The sequence below is a fragment of the Sciurus vulgaris genome (assembly GCF_902686455.1).
Source record: "Sciurus vulgaris genome assembly, chromosome: 2".
Lineage (NCBI taxonomy): Eukaryota > Metazoa > Chordata > Mammalia > Rodentia > Sciuridae > Sciurus > Sciurus vulgaris.
Genome location: NC_136462.1, coordinates 77,507,610 through 77,522,128, shown reverse-complemented (window position 1 = coordinate 77,522,128; position 14,519 = coordinate 77,507,610).

Here is a 14,519-nt window from a genome sequence, read left to right as displayed (position 1 = left end):
TGACTACTTTCACTCCACAATGACAGAGTTGAGTAGTTGCAACAGAGATCAAATAACCTGCAACATCTAAGTATTTCTATCGGCCCTTTGTGGAAAAAGTTTTCTGGCCCTTGACCTAATGTCATAAAAGTGGATTTCTCCTTTATGTGCAGTCCAGGCAGAAAGCCGTGCTCCACAGAATCATTTGAAGACTCAGGCTAAGGAAGACTTTGCCATCTCCGATATGCGTTTTCCCAGCTAACCCCAGCACCAACGTCTGCAAAGTCAAAAGTAGAAAGCGGGCTTGTAGGCTCACAGAGGTTTATGGGCCAGACCCGAAAGTGTCAAACAACACTTCTGTTTACACTCCACTGGTCAGACCTCAGTCACATGGTCTCATCCAGACATAAGGGAGTCTAGGAAATGTTGGCCCCAGCTGAGCAACAGCCTCCAGCAATTACTCTGCAGCATCGAGGAGGCATTTGAGCCTTGGGTGAAAAACCTTCCTTGTGCCAGTACAGACTTGCAGCTTATGAAGCTTGTACTTCCACCGCAATGACCACATGCAGTCAAAGAGTAATGTCTTAAGAGACTTAAGCTTTGATGACCTAATCAATAGCCCAATAATTGTAGAGCTTGACAGGATACATCATAATAAAATGTGACTCTATTATAGACAAAGGCTAGATATAGTCCCTATCCTTACTACTGTAGAATTGAACAGGGAAAACATCAGATATACATCAATGAAAATAAATACAAATATTTAATAAGTAACTACCATATGCTGTACTGGGTCTTTAGATCTCTTTAAACATGTGCTGTGGTCAGAGGAAGTCAATGTCAGATTTACCTGTGGGGGCCACCTGAGTATTTTCTCACCTCTGCCTCTCCTCCCTCCTGCTCACTCCCTGGAGAGCAGAGGAAGCCTGGTAAGAATGAGGAGAGGTCCTAAATGAGGAAAGAAATAAAAGTGTACCACTGCCCCCCAAAAATGCTTCTGAGTGAAGTCAACTCAAGCTGGAAAGGGAAGAAAGTTTCAACTGAAATAGATTCCAGAATTTTGGTTATTATGTTGGGCTGGACAAATTCATTTCTAAAGTGAGCTGATTCTTGTGACTTAAGGGGACTAGAGGGCTTGTATTATCTAAGAGGAATTTTATCCAGGAGCTGATAAGGATATGTGGAACAGGGAGTGGGGCAGGGAACAACAATTTTCTGATTTCATCCTCTGATTCCTTCTTGTTTGTTTTGCCAGTAACATTTGCCAACACCAGGACCACAGGGCCAAATTAAGCAGAAAATGAGTTATTACAAAATTATTAGGAGGCTCACAGAACCTTGGAAGGCTGGATAACCAGTGGAAGGTTTAACTGTTACTGATCTCAGGTTGGAGGTTCACACTGGGGAAAACCCAATGTTCAAGAGACAAATGTTGGGGTAAAAGAAAGAAAGACTTGATTCAGTGGCCAAAGAATGGAGAAGAGGGAGCTTTGTTCACAAAATAGCTTGTCAACCCTAAGGTGGTATGGGGTTACAGATATGGGGTAGGAATCTTGAAAGAGAGGCAAGGCTAATAAAGGGGAGGAATATACATGTATTTTCTGGGCATAGGTAGATATCTTCCAGGAACTCAGGTGCCACCTCTTTTCACTCCTTTCATGATCTGGTGTTATCAGTCATGGCAGGTGGTAGGTGCTTTTAGCCCTGCCTGGAAGATTAGATAAGTCTAGATTAATTCAACCCTAAATTGTAGTTTAGAACAAAACATTTCTCAAATATTCATTTAGATCCTAGGAGAATCTGACCCAAAAGTTAAGGCTACAAAGAAGATAGAGATGCCAATCCTTTTCATCCCATTCCAGTCATCCATGGGACACCTGTAGTCCCAAGTAAAAAGTGTTTTCAGTAAGAACAGCCTTCAAGACCTGAAGAGTATCCTAGGCAACCATTATCACAACCCACACATCAGAGGTGCTACCTACAGCAAGGCAAGTGAGAGACTAATAATGTATTGTCTGTCTGTGTGACCTCCAAAATTAGTGATTTTTAAGTCGCTAAAGAGCAAGTGAAGCTAGAAGGTTTTTAAAGGGTTTCCTTGGTAACAAACTTGTAGGTATATTGCCCACACTAACCACAACACTGCCTTAATAAGGAAGCCATTGTCACCATCATAACCAAATATTCCAGTTTGTACTGAATTGACCATTAAGGACTCAAGGTTACAGCAGTTGCTATGACTACCAGATTCAGGACTGTGCTTCCGTAGGACCCCAATCTCAAGTCCATCACTGCCTCCAAAAGCCAGTTTTCTCTGCAGCCATAGTGGCAAGATGAGGAACTCAGGTAGTACCTGTTTATTTTGCTTCAACTGGCGAAGCCAATGTACGTGTTCTAGTGCGAAGGAGGTGGAGGAATCTTTCTGGCTACAAGGACTGAGGATATAGGGTGAGGACTCAGAAATTCTTCAACCAGACTTCTCTTCACAATGACCCAGATAACCAGAAAACTTTCAACAGTCCAGGTTTTAACACAAGTTTAAAAATAAATGTATGCAGCCACCCTCCTTTATCCATGGTTTTGCTTTCTGTGGTTTTAGTGCTTGAAAATATTAAATGGAAGGTTCCAGAAATGAATAGTCTTAAATTGCATGCTGTTTTTATTAGTGGTCATATTGCCCCATTATGTCCTGCCCAGGATGTGAATCCTCTCTGTCTTGTGTACCTGTGTTGTATATACTACCTACCCATTTAGTCACTTGGTAGTCATCTTGATTAATAGATTGATTATTACAATATCACATTGCTTGTGTTTAAGAACCCTTATTTTTCTTAATAATAGTTCCAAAGCACAGGAGTAATAATACTGGCAATTTGGATTTGCCAAAGAGAAGGTGTAGAGTGCTTTCTTTAAATAAAAAGGTAAAAAATACAGTAAGTTTTTGACTTTGGCTTTTTATTTTGAAGTGTTGGGAATTAAACCCAGGGCCTTGCACATGATAGACAAGCACTCTACCACTAAGCTACATCCCCAGGCCTTTGTATTTCTTTTATTTTGAACATGGTCTTGCTAAGTTAGGCAGGCCAGGCTCAATCTCCTGAGCAGCGGGGATTATTTGCCACTGTGCCTGGCACAATGCAATATTTTGAGGGAAAGCTCACATTTACACAACTTTTTAATAGTATATTGTTAAAATTGTTTAATTTTATTATGAGTTAATCTATCGGAATTTATAAATTAAACTTTATAATAGGTATGTATAGGAAAAAAAAAAACAGTATATACAGAGTTTTCTACTATCCATGGTTTCAGGCATCCATTGGGCATCTCAGAACCTATCCCTCATAGATAGAGTAGGACTATCTGAAATATATATCTGGAATATATTGGAGACGATTGGTATAGTGTAGAGACAGGCAGTTTTAACCTCAAAAAGCAGTGATCATGAGCAAGTTATTGAACTTCTTTGAACCTCATTCTTTTTATCTATCAAATGAAAGACTGGGCTAAGTAATTTCTAAGTTCTCATCTGGAGAAAGAAAGAGAGGCTATATTTGCCCTTAGTTAAGTACTTTCAAGACAATCAAAAGTCGAGGATGTGTGCCTTAGACAATTTGTGCTGCTCTAACAGAATACCACAGACTAATTCATAATGATCACGATTTTATTTGGTTCCCAGTTCTGGAGGTTGATAAGTTTGGGATCTGAGGGGTTACCCCTGGTGAGGGCCTTCTTGCTGTGTCCTAACATGGTAGAAGGTATCATCACAGAGCAAGAGGGTACAAGAGAAGCCAAACTAGTTTTTGGAACAGCCCATTGCCTTAACAACTCACTCACTCCACAATGGCATTCAGCCATCCAGAAGGAGCCCCCATGACCTAATCACCTTTTAAAGCCTTTTAAAGCTCCCACCCCTTGCCCCTGTTGCCTTAGAGATTAACTACCTATCCATTTAGTCACTTGGTAGCCATCTTGATTATTAGATTGATTATTACAATATCACATTGCTTGTGTTTAAGTAACCCTTATTTCTAACCCATATACTTTGGTGACATTTTCCAACCATAGCAATGTACTTATGCCCTTTTGCAAGTTTTAAGCATGAGAAGGTGACTTGGGGCCAGATGTGGAAATGGAAACAACTTTATTAAAGATTAGTCTAATCTCAAACTCCATAGGACACTGAATTGTGAGAATTCATTGACCTCTTTTTTCCTTTTTTGCCAGTGCCATTTAATCTTTTTTAAAAAATTGGTTCTTTTTAGTTATACATGAAAATATAATCTATTTTGATATATTTATACAAGCACGGACTATATTTTATTCTAATTAGGATTCCAGTCTTATGGATGTACGTGATGGTGAGACTCACGGTGGTGTATTCATATATGTACATAGGAGAGTTATTTTAGATTGGACTCTCTGACTTCTGATTTGCACTTTGGGGCAGCATTTGGTTTGCATCTGGACATATCTTTGTTGCACTGTCTCTTATATTCACTGATGATGAAGATGGTGGAGGCTGGTACACTGAAAGCAGAAGCAAACTGAGGTCAGCTGAACTTGGCTCTTGATTCACCCCCCACCGCACCTCCCAGATTTCCTCACTCTCCCCAGAAGACTTTTGTTCCCTCTGGTAATATTAGCTATAGATGGTGAGAAACTCAGACTTATGTGACATAGTTCCTTTCAAAGAGTATCTGAAAACACTGCAGCAGAACTCTTCAGTGGTGGTGGGCAAGTGTGCACCTAAGCACCATTTTTTTTTTTTTTTTTTTTTTTTGGTATCTCAGAAAGGACTAAAATTTTCCTTCTATTTTTGTTGTTAAAATGAAATCATCCTGAACTTTCCCTGCTTCTAGGACAGTTTTTCTCAGGTCAACTGATATTACCTGATGGTCTCTGAGTTCTCTGGACAGGAGGTATCAAGCCCCAGTTCTCTGGCAGATGTAGTAAATGAGCTTCTATTATGTAGTCCTCACCTCCTTTCACATACCTTCAGCTTCAAATTTAAGTATGGGCCTAGGGGGAAAGAGTGCAATGAATGTACAAGGGCAAGGCACAGATAACAAAATCCCACTTTCTATGGTTAGGGGGAAATTTAATATTCTGATTAAGAATAAGATGTCAAAATAACTTTTCTCACCAAATCAGTTACTTAAGTAGGTATGGAAAGCAGCAGTAAAGTAATGACAGAATATATTAAGGCCTCTTTGGAAGGTGGAAGTCCATTTAAGAAATGAGTAAATTTGAATGACTTAATGACAAGAAAGAGATGAACTTTGCAAACTTTTTTCCTTCATGAAAATAACTAGTTATTTTATGTTCAAAGTAAAAAGGTAATACCAGTGAAGATCATGTCCATAGAGAAGTTAGAACTGGCAATCTAAGGCTACATAATTAACTGAACTCAAATTATTCTGTTTCTGTGCTTCAAATGAGAGATTCTCAGATAAGAAATAGGAACTTAGTGGATCTGGAGTTAGCAAAAATTGAACAAACTTGTGTGTTGGAAGCATTGGTAAATTCAAGGTGAACAGGACCAAAGGGGCTGGTAATCCCTCTAAGTCACACTTTTTTGGAAAGAATTTATCACATGACTCTTACAAATGGAAAGAGATATGTCATTGACAATGTCTTCAAATAGATCCCTATAACAAATGTAGCATCTAATTTCATATCCCCCTATGAAAGACCTGTTCTAAAACTTATACAGAGAAAAGACATAAATTGCTAAAGGAATTTGTCAAACAACTCTGATAGAGAGATAAAAGAGGGGAAAAGTAGGAAAAGTCTTTCCACACTCATAAAAACAGCTGTTATGCTCCCAAGGACTTCTGTTGCCCAACTCCTCCTGGCTGGGGCACTAATATCCCATCTACAGTATTATCCCCAGCAAAGCAAGACTGCATTCATAATCTCAGTCCTAATTCATCTCATCAGGGTGAACTTTGACCACTCCCATGTTGCTTTCCACTTGACCACCCCTGCCAGGCCCTGGGAGCGTGTAGTCATGCTCCATCCCTTTCAGGTCAGTCTAGCCCATTAGCCAGGTGCCTTTTTGTTCCCAGGTCAAGACTCTAAGCAGATTACAGGTCCAGGAGCCAGGTTAGGAGGCTCATTGTGAACTTCAAATAGGTAAAAATATCCTGCTACCCACAGACTAATATCCTAGGTCCGACACATGACAGAATAATCCCCAGTGATGAACTTCTTCCTCCCCCTCAGCTTTCCCCACTGCCCAGAAAGACCAATTGTGAACCATGCTCAGATCATGCTTGTGTCTGCCATGTTCTTTCCATGGCTCACACACTGAAGAGAACTTCCAGGGTCCTCTTTGGGTGGTCTTCTTATATTAAGAATTTACCCACTCTTCTAATTACCACCCTGACCTATTCTGCAGGTTAGACAAAGAATTCCTCAAAGACTATAGAGAAGTCAGACCTGTTACAGATTCCACCTACATTACATTTAGTTACAGTGGCTTACCACCTGCACCAAAAGGTGGTGCAACCCTTTGCTATGTTTGTAAAATGGACTAAAAAGTACACCTGCCCATGTCATTTCTGATTCATCCAAACAGTGTATCCACTGGTATTCATTAAAACAAGGATTCCCTACTTGAGGATTGCTATTCTGTTTGGTTTCTTCATATTAAGAGAATCTGTTCACCCTTCCTCTCCTCTTCATCCATAACAAGAATATTCAGAATGGAAATGGAATGAAAAATAAGAAAATAATTCAATAGAAGTTGTTAAATTTGAAGATCCAATTTCCAAATATGTTTCCAAAGGTGAGGGGTGGGGAAGCATACAGAAGAATCAAAATTAGTTCTCTGAGAAAACATATTATTTTGGAATAAAATTAATGAGAACACTACCAAAGTCTCAGGGAAAATCAATAGTAAAAGCAACACCATGACACAGTTTCATAAAAATTCAAAACCATATGAAAGGAAAAAAATAATTCTTCAAGTTTTCAAGCAGAAAAAAAGTAGGTCATTTTCATGGAACGAAATAGCAAACTAGCTTGGGTTTTTCCATAGCAATGAGCAGTGCTGGATGAAATGTGAAGGCCTCTTCCAAGGAAAGGAGGAACTGCAAGTCAGTCAGGAAAAATGGACCACATCAAGCCATTGGCACAGGGAGGCAACAGAGAGGCAGTCTCAGACATGCCTAATCCTAAAAAATGTAGCAGGGTCCTCTTGAAAAGATGGCTCAAAGCTGCAATATGTAGAAGTGAAGGCTAAAATTAGAGAAAGAAATTTGAATAAATAATGGCTTTAAAATTAACCTGTGATAATTAGTGATACTAACTATTGTTAATGAAGGAAGGATAACTGTGGAAGGGTTATTTCTGATCCTGGAGTGATTATTTAAAATAAGACACAGAAGGCATAAAATAAATATGAAAGAGGAGAAAGTGAGAAATTCCAAGCTTAATTTTTAATGGGAAATTAAATGCAGGGATTAAGAGGTACAGAATAAAAGCATGGTATCCTTTATCTTTCATAAAGGGGAGAGCACCATGCTTTGATGAGGGAGAGAGAGAACTGAAATGTATATAGAATGTTTTAAAATATTTATGTGAGACTTTAAAAATATGTATTGTCTTCCAAAACACTTAAAAATATGAAGGGGAAAATAGTACCTTTAACCAAAGACAATAAAAATGCCTGCTATGTATTGAAATGATTAATAGCAAATGTACCAAACACTAGATTTAATATAATATACCTCTATTGTTAAAATGTAGTTTCTGCCTAAGTCAACAAACAAAATTAATATTCCAAAAGGTTGCAGTTAGAAAGGTTGACCCAACATAGGTCATGTAGAAATAGTAAATAAATAAATGCATAATAACAGGAAAAAAAATTAAAGTTGATACAAATTAATATCAAATAGAACCGGAATAGAAATTAATTAAGCATGATATAAAGGTTTAATAATGAAAATTACCAACAGTCAGCTTAAAGAGAATTGTAAAACATATTGGCTTAAAAATACAAGGAATTTTCCATTGCTGTATGATCTTTCATCTTACAAAGAACTGAACCAAGCACAGTTAAACATTCTTTTTTACACTTGTTGACATCTCAAACCTTCATGTGTATGATTCCAGGACAGGAAATGATTGTGTATAATGATGTATACACTTGGCTATTACTACTCCTGCAAACTTGCATTCTACATCAATACTATCCCAAGCATCAGGAGGCAGACATACATAGATCCTGCAGTAGGTAGTATTGACCATGGCTGGTTAATTCTGATAGTAGTAAACCATCATTGGAGTTCATTTGTCATGTATTCATAAACAAACATAGAAAAGTTATGTCCAATTCATTCTTTCCTAATCCCATTCCCCCTTCCTTCCCATCATTCCCCCTTGTCTAAAAATAACAAATAACAAATAATAATAAAAAAAACAACAACAAAAAAAAGGTCATTGAATAATGTTCACAGGCCTTTGGGGAACTCCGTATTTCCCTAAACGCTGGTATAGTTTTGGTGTGATGACAAAAGTGAACATTAAAGCTGAAAATAGATCTTTCTTATGGATAATTATATAAGTACTAATTTTCTCATTTGCATTAACATTAAAGTAATTGGAAAAACAATATCACGTTTTCACAGTTTTGTTTTTGACAGATGTGTAATATATACACATAGGACCATCTCCTTTTCATATACAGAAATTGTCAGGGAATTAGAGACTGGAAAAGAATTTGGCTCTTCTCCTTAAATAAAGAAAAGCCACTTTTAAAGAGTGGATAGCCCTGAAAGTCATTGTTTATGAAGCCCTGTGGCATGTTCTGAATGAAGGAGTGTGAAGAAAGGCCACTCTCCAAGGTTCTGTCCTGGAAAGGGTCTGTGTGAGAGCTGATGCTCCATTCAGGAAAATGTTTCTGCTCACGAATATTAACTTAGTAACTAAAGTCTCTGAAAATTAAAGTCTGTCCTTGGGCAGGGTCTATGGGGTCTATATTATGCAATGGATAATTAGGATTGAAGAGACATATGGGCCTGATAATGAGAGGATTCCCCAAGAAAAAGGAACTAGGTGAACACTCACCCTGACATTGCTACTAGACTTCTGGTTGAGGCCCTTGTGATTATTTATGTGGGCTAATCCTGCCTTTGGAAAGTGGGCTGTGGAATTAATACTGCATCTCACTGATATGGGGAAGAAGAGAGTTAAACCTTAACGTCAGTTTCTAAGACCATTCTCACTAAAATCCAGAGGCAGTAAAAGAGATCAAGAAAACAAAGTAGGGTCCTAGTATAAATGGTTGGTTCCAGTATTGGGGTAAGGGAAAATACCAAATGACCCCGAAATGACATTTGGGACCAGAAAATGGGAAAGTGCTCAAAAAGTGGAGGAAGGTAAGTTGAAAGGACACAGAAGCCACCTGGAAGGAACTCCAGTGGCCAAATTGCCATAACTTGAACAAGCATGTAAATGATGATATTAATGGATTATAATGCACGGAAATATAAATGTCCATGAGAACATAATGATATGAATAATAGAGTTAATAAATGGAGGAAAATAAAATAATGAAAGTGATAAATACAGAAAATTGTCATTAGGCAAAAACCACAGTTAAAGTTGTAGGTGATACCCTGGAGTCTGAAGAGAAACAGGACATTTCCATCAGTCTCCCTATACAAGGCATTTCTGAATTACAAAGGGAAGCATATTCTTCAGTACTGTGGGAAAATCAGGCAGACACCTCCTTAACCAAGTGATCAAGGTTAACATCACCAATAATAAGACTCACTGACACCATATCCTTTCTGCTGAGATGCACTAGTAAGGACAGACACTCTTCTGTGGTATTCTTGCTAAAATGCTTTTAACCTTAGTTAAATCATTAAAAAAACTTCAGACAAACCCAGATTGATAGATGTTCTACAAAATAACTGAATAGTGTTCTTCATAAGTATCAAGAACCAAGGAAAACTGATGAACTATTGTAAATTGGAGGATACTAAGAAGACAGGTCAGCTAAAGGTCACATGGGGTCCTGGAGCAGATCATGGTCAGAAAAAGGACTGTATTAGTCAGGGTTCTCTAGAGGAACAGAATCAACAGGAAGTATGATTATAAAAAGGGGATTTATTAGATTGATTTATACAACCAGAAGCTGGATAGCCCACAATGGCTGTCTGTAGGCTGGAGAATTGCATAGTCCAAGAGGTGAAGCCCCAGAATGAGAGGGATCAACAGTGTTACCCTCATCCGGGAGACCAAGGCATCTGGAAACTCCCAGGAGAATCACTGGCTGAGTCTGCTTTGGAAGAGTGAAGAAGCAAGAGTCCGATATCTTCAGACAATCCGAAGCATCAATCAAGAACCCGTTCAAAAAATGTCAAGCTTGCATCTGCATCTGCTTCCTTGTTCTTCCAACTTTTATTCCATCCAAACCACCATCCTCTTGGGCAGTGCTGCCCACACTTAGGGAGGGTCTCCCCTTCAGTTCACTATCCCACATTCCAATCATTCTTAACCACGCCCTCATTGACACACCCAGAGGCCTCTTAATCATAGGCATCTCTTAATCCAAGCAAGTTGACAATTCAAATTAACCATTACAAGGACATTAGTGAAAAACTGATAATATTTGAATAAGGTGTGTAATTTAGTGAACAATATTGCATCACTGTCAATTTCTTGGTCTTGATACATGTGTATGGTTTTGTAAGATGCTAAACATCAGGGAAAGTTACATGAAGGGCATATGTAAACTCTCTGCACTATTTTTATAATTTTTATAAAATATTCAAATAATTTCAAAATAAAAAATTGAAGAAATCTAAAGGAATAAACCTTCCTCTGATTGACTTTCTAAAATAATATTATTATTAATATTTAAAGGTCTTATATAAATAGGAAGAACAAGAAATTCAAAATTTTCTAAAATTCTTTTTCTACTTCTTACACTTTAAATGTGTAGTCTGTAACAATTTTGTCTTGGTCAAACAGAAATTTAAAAAAAAAGAATTTTAACTATGAATTTAATTGCCCTGGTTATTATAAGAATAAAATAGATTATAAGTAATATTTATTTCTAATATATGCTATATATTGGTACAAAAGGAAAGATCATATAATATTCCTAATCAAGGTGTCTTTTGGAGAAATTTGATTGATTTAATATTTTTTTAAGTTAAAAAAAAATTTTTAGTTGTAGATGGACACCATACCTTTATTTTATTTATTTATTTTTTATGTGGTACTGAGGATTGAATCCAGTGCCTCACACATGCTAGGCAAGCACTCTGTGACTGAGTTACAACTATAGCCCAGGATTTAATAATTTTGTCTTAAAAACAACTCTGCTTTTACCCTAACTTTTTATCATGTATAAATAACGTTAGCACATTATGAAACCCTTGATTTGTGAAATGATTGATTTATTTTATCAAGAAAAGTCTGATTTGATTTTCCTAAAATTCTTTACTAGTTTTATTGTTCAAGTACTCTGAAATCTTTTTTTTTTTTTTCCTTCACTTTTGTGTGTGTATGTGTGTGTGGTGCTTTGGATTGAACCAAGGACCTTGCACATGTTAGACAAATACTCTACCACTGATCTGCATCCCCAGCCCAAAATTATTTTAAGTTTATAAAATTGTAAAGTTACATGTTGCTTGATAATATGTAATGAATTTATAAAAAGGGAATTTTATAATTCTAAAAAGGTTTAATATTTCATTTTATGTTGTTTTTTTTTTTATTGTAAACAAATGGGATACATGTTGTTTCTCTATTTGTACACGGAGTCAAGGCATACCATTTGTGTAATCATAAATTTACATAGAGTAATGTTGTTTGATTCATTCTGTTATATTTTCCCTTCCCCCCACCCCTCCCACCCCTCTTTTCCCTCTATACAGTCCTTCCTTCCTCCATTCTTACCACCCTCCTTAACCCTAATCCTGAACCTAACCCTAACCCTAATGCTAACCCTTCCCACCCCCCATTATATGTCCTCATCCGCTTATCAGCAAGATCATTTGTCCTTTAGTTTTTTGAGATTGGCTTATCTCACTTAGCATGATATTCTCCGATTTCATCCATTTGCCTACAAATGCCATAATTTTATCATTCTTTATGGTGGAGTAATATTCCATTCTATATAGATACCACAGTTTCTTTATCCATTCATCAACTGAAGGACATCTAGGTTGGTTCCACAGTCTGGCTATTGTGAATTGAGCAGCTATGAACATTGATGTGGCTGTATCTCTGTAGTATGCTGATTTTAAGTCCTTTGGGTATAGGCCAAGGAGTGGGATAGCTGGGTCAAATGGTGGTTCCATTCCAAGCTTTCTGAGGAATCTCCACACTGCTTTCCAGAGTGGCTGCACTAATTTGCAACCCCACCAGGAATGTATGAGTGTACCTTTTTCCCCACATCCTCACCAACACCTATTGTTGCTTGTGTTCTTGATAATCGCCATTCTAATTGGGGTGAGATGAAATCTTAGGATAGTTTTGATTTGCATTTATCTTATTACTAAAGATGGTGAACATTTTTTCATATATCTGTTGATTGCTTGTAGATCTTCTTCTGTGAAGCATCTGTTCATATCCTTAGCCCACTTGTTGATTGGATTATCTGTATTCTTGGTGTAGAGTTTTTTGAATTCTTTATATATTCTGGAAATTAGCGCTCTATCTGAAGTATGAGTGGCAAAGATATTCTCCCACTCTGTAGGCTCTCTCTTCACGTTACTGATAGTTTTCTTTGCTGAGAGAAAGCTTTTTAGTTTGAATCTATCCCAGTTGTTGATTCTTGCTTTTATTTCTTGTGCTATAGGAATCCTGTTAAGGAAGTCTGATCCTAAGCCAACAAGTTGAAGATTTGGACTTACTTTTTCTTCTATAAGATGCAGGGTCTCTGGTCTGATTCCGAGGTTCTTGATCCATTTTGAGTTGAGTTTTGTGCAGGGTGAGAGATAGGGGTTTAATTTCATTCTGTTGCATATGGTTTTCCAGTTTTCCCAGCACCATTTGTTGAACAGGCTATCTTTTCTCCATTGCATATTTTTGGCACCTTTGTCTAGTATGAGAAAATTGTATTTATTTGGATTTGTGTCCATGTCCTCTATTCTGTACCATTGATCTACCTGTCTATTTTGGTACCAATACCATGCCGTTTTTGTTACTATTGCTTTGTAATAGAGTTGAAGATCTGGTATTGCGATTCACCCTGCTTCGCTCTTTCTACCGAGGATTGCCTTAGCTATTCTGGGTTTTTTATTCCTCCAGATGAATTTCGTAGTTGCTTGCTCTATTTCTGTAAGGTACATCATTGGGATTTTAATTGGAATTGCATTGAATCTGTATAGCACTTTAGGTAGTATGGCCATTTTGACAATATTAATTCTGCCTATCCAAGAACATGGAAGATCTTTCCATCTTCTGAGGTTTTCTTTAATTTCTTTCTTTAGTGTTCTGTAATTCTCATTGTAGAGGTCTTTCACCTCTTTTGTGAGACTGATTCCCAAGTATTTTATTTTTTCGATGCTATTGTGAATGGGGTAGTTTTCCTAATTTCTCTTTCTGAAGATTCACCACTGTATAAAAATGCATTGGATTTATGAGCATTGATCTTGTAACCTGCTACTTTACTGAATTCACTTATGAGTTCTAAAAGTTTTCTCGTGGAATTTCCAGGTTCCTCTAAATATATAATCATGTCATCAGCGAACAGGGATAGTTTGAGTTCTTCTTTTCCAATTTGTATCCCTTTAATTTCTTTGGTTTGTCTAATTGCTCTGGCTAGCGTTTCAAGGACGATGTTGAATAGAAGTGGTGAAAGAGGGCATCCCTGCCTTGTTCCAGTTTTTAGGGGGAATGATTTCAGTTTTTCACCATTTAGAATGATATTAGACATGGGCTTAGCGTAGATGGCCTTTACAATATTAAGGAATGTTCCCACTATCCCTACTTTTTCTAGTGTTTTGAGCATGAAGGGATGCTGTATTTTATCAAATGCTTTTTCTGCATCTATTGAAATAATCATGTGATTCTTAACTTTTAGTCTGTTGATATGGTGAATGACATTTATTGATTTCCGGATGTTGAACCAACCTTGCATCCCTGGGATGAAACCCACTTGATCGTGGTACACTATCTTTTTAATATATTTTTGTATGCAATTTGCTAAAATTTTGTTGAGAATTTTTGCGTCAATGTTCATTAAGGATATTGGTCTGAAATTTTCTTTCCTCGAAGTGTCTCTGTCTGGTTTAGGTATCAGGGTGATATTGGCTTCATAGAATGAGTTTGGGAGGGTTCCCTCCTCTTCTATTTCATGGAATACTTTGAGGAGTATTGGAATGAGCTCTTCTTTAAAGGTTTTGTAGAACTCAGCTGAGAGCCCATCTGGTCCCGGACTTTTCTTTGTTGGTAGGCTTTTGATGACCTCTTCTATTTCATTGCTTGAAATTGATTTATTTAAGTTGTGTATATCCTCCTCATTCAGTTTAGGTAATTCATATGTCTCTAGAAACTTGTTGACGTCTTTG